General features: G+C 40.2%; 1 pseudogene; it reads left to right on the top strand.

Annotated features, from left to right (window-relative positions):
- Positions 1 to 1172: 1172 nt before the first annotated feature.
- LOC133065559 (tubulin alpha-1B chain-like) lies at positions 1173 to 2507 on the top strand (annotated as a pseudogene).
- The last annotated feature ends 1066 nt before the right edge of the window (positions 2508 to 3573 follow it).

Here is a 3573-nt window from a genome sequence, read left to right as displayed (position 1 = left end):
TGAATGCATTTAGGAATAAGCTGATTATTGTTTTTATGGATCACCAGGCATCTTTCACAGGTAGAAACCAGAAGAAAGGACTGTTGTTTGCATGTTACTTGATGAACTCTCAAAGACTGAATCCCCACTGTCTTCCAGTCTGATCCTATATGAGGATAGAGTACTGGCCAACATGAGTAAGTTAATAAAGAAAATAATATTGAATGATTTGTTCTTCTGTAGATATCAATGCTGTTAGCAGAGTTATGCTTCTGTATTTTTCTTAAGCATTTCTGCTTTCCTTATGTGCAGAAAAGAAGGATCACAGTGACAGGTATACTTTCCGTTCTAATGTTAGAACTACTGAGTCTCAGATTGTCTATCAAATCCAGAGTGATCTCCATTCCAGAAACAACAGCCTTCCCTTGTTTCTGAAAGTTTAAAAAAAACTTGAGTTAGTAGTAATATTAGAATTTATTTCCCTTTTATTATTTTATCAAAAAATTGTCATTTCTCTTGAAGTCTTTTTCATTTTACTCATTCTCTTTTCCTATTTTGTACCCTCTCCAGCATGTACTCTAATATTTTTCACAAAACAAACTCCTATTCATCTTTTAATAAACTTGTCCTTCCCAGATGGCTCACAGATAAAAGAATCTTCCTGCAATTCAGGAGACATGGGTTCTATCCCTGGATTGGGAAGATCCTCTGGAGAAGGAAATGGCAACCCACTTGAGTATTCTGGCCTAGAAAATCCCATGGACAAAAGAGCCTGGCAGTCCATGGGGCTGCAAAAGAGTCAGACATGACTTTGTGACTAAACAACAGCAAGGATCTCAAGCGGTATCTGGGAGTCTGTCAATTTCTCTGGTTTTTACCTACTTACAAAAAGAGACTTTTTCCAAAAGTTGAGGATCTGTGTACCTTTAGTAACATTCATGAGAGAGAGTGTCTTGATTCTGATTTTCTCCTGATAATGTGCCTGACTAGCCTATTCTTTTATACAGCAAGAGGTGGAAAAAAATCAAGCTCAGAATTTCCATCAGACTTCTGGAGAAATAGCTAAATAATGAATACATAGCTAAAGAGTGCAGACAGAGTGCATTACTTACCTCGACTCTTAGTATGTCGGGGATGGTAACCAGGACCTGGTGTCTACTCCTATTGCCTGCACCTGCTGACCTATAGCCACCATGCATTAGTGCATCTCCTTCCACATTGGCCAGGCTGGTGTCCAGATTAGCAATGCCTGCTGGGAGCTCTACTGCCTAGAACACAGCATTCAGCCTGATGGCCAGATGCCAAATGACAAGATTATTGGGGGAGGAGATGACACCTTCAACACCTTCTTCAGCAAGACAGGTGCTGGCAGGACAGTGTCTGTAGACCTGGAACACACAGTCATTGATGAGGTTCGCACTGGGACCTACTTCCAGCTCCTCCACCCTGAGCAGCTTATCACAGACGAAGAAGATGCTGCCAATAACTGTGCCTGAGGTCACTATACCATTGGCAAGGAGATCATTGACCTTGTCTTGGACCAAATTTGGAAACTGCCTGACCAGTGCACAGGTCTTCAGGGCTTCTTGGTTTTCACAGCTTTGGTGGGAGAACTGGTTCTGGGTTTACCTCCCTGCTGATGGAACATCTCTCCATTGATTACATCAAGAAGTCCAAGCTGGAATTCTCTATTTACCCAGCCCCCCAGGTTTCCACAACTAGTTTAGCCCTACAACTCCATCCTCACCATCACACCATCCTGGAGCAACTGATTGTGCCTTCATGGTAGACAATGAGGCCATCTATGATACCTGTTGTAGAAACATTGATATTGAGCACCCAACCTACATGAATCTTAACTGCCTTATTAGCCAGATAGTGTCCCCCATCACTGCTTCCCTGAGGTCTGATGGAGCCCTGACTGTGGATCTGACAGAGTTCCAGACCAGCCTGGTACCCTATCCCCACATTCATTTCCCCCAGGCCACATACACCCCTGTCATCTCTGTGGAGAAAGCCTACCATGAACAGCTCTCTGTAGCAGAGATCACCAAAGCTTGCTTTGAGCCATCCAACCAGATGGTGAAAAGTGACCCTCGTGATAGTAAATACATGGCCTGCTGCCTGTTGTACTGTGGTGACATGGTTCCCAAAGATGTTGTATCACCATTGCCACCATCAAGACCAAGTGCATCATCCACTTTGTGGACTGGTGACCCACTGACTTCAAGGTTGGCATTAATTACTAGCTTCCCACTGTGGTACCTGGTGGAGATTTGACCAAAGTCCAGTGGACTATGTGCATGTTGAGCAACACCACAGCCATCACTGAGGTCTGGGCTTTGCCTGGACCACAAGTTGACCTGATGTATGCCAAGCATGCCTTTGTTCACTGATATGTGGGTGAGGGCATGGAGGAAGGAGAGTTTTCTGAGGCCTGTGAGGACATGGTTGCCCTTGAGAAAGATTATGAGGAGGTTGGTGTGGATTCTGTTGAAGGAAAGGGAGAGGAAGGAGAGGAATACTAATTACCATTTCTTTGAGCCCTGCAGCATATCGTAATCAGAGCTTCAGCACTAGCTGACAGGTGTAAAAACTTTCTGACTAGATTGTCTTCACTTTCAACTGTGATCACATATTGCTTTCCCATGTGTACCTGTAACACTTCTGTCTCAAAAGTAAAGATTTTAAGGAAAAAAAAAAAGAATGAAGACAATCTGATGATTAGAATGATGATAATAACAATGAAGCTGATCATAAGTAGAATTTAGAAGGTAAAAAAATTCTGGCACCAATTTAAAATAAATCTATTCTGTACTTTCTGCTCAGTTTTTGTAAACCCAAAATGTTTCTAAAAATAAAAATGTCTTCATTTCAAAAATTACAGTAGTATTAGACTTGCCATTAGAGATTGTCATTTAATGATTCAATAAATGTTTATGATTAATTTTAAAAAATTTAATCCAAAGGATTTAATGCTTTAAGCTTAATGCTTAAAGTTGCTTATGTACAAAACTGCAAAATAAATTGTAGACTTACAGGAAAATTTTAAGAAAATCTTTAAAAAATGACACATGTAAGCAGATTGATATATATTTATCATAGTTTAATTAGGGATGTTAACAAACTAATACATTATATTGGCAACTTGCACTAGTGAAGATTCTTCCTCCTAAGAATGTTTTTAAGCTTATGAACTATATTTGCCTAAAGCAATCCTAGCAAGCTTTTTAGAAAACTGAAGCAATTATCAATCAAGGAGACACATGAGAATGTTCTGGTATAGGTTTTCAGAATATTCTTGTCTAAGATGGACAGGGAGGCCAGGTGTGCTGAGATTCACAGGGTTGCAAAGAGTCGGACATGCCTGAGCGACTGAACTGAACTGAAGAAATCAAAGATGACATTAAAAGATGAAGAGTATACCACGTTTCGGGACTGGAAGAATGAATATTGTGAAAATGACTATACCACACAAAGTAATCTATGGATTAAATGCAATCCCTATCAAATTACCAATTGCATTTTTCACAGAACTAGAACAAAAAATTTCACAATTCGTATGGAAACACAAAAGATCCCAAATAGCCAAAG

This window comes from Dama dama, chromosome 11, assembly GCF_033118175.1.
Source record: "Dama dama isolate Ldn47 chromosome 11, ASM3311817v1, whole genome shotgun sequence".
In the NCBI taxonomy this organism is placed as follows: Eukaryota; Metazoa; Chordata; class Mammalia; order Artiodactyla; family Cervidae; genus Dama; species Dama dama.
This window is presented reverse-complemented; position numbering and strand designations above follow the sequence as displayed.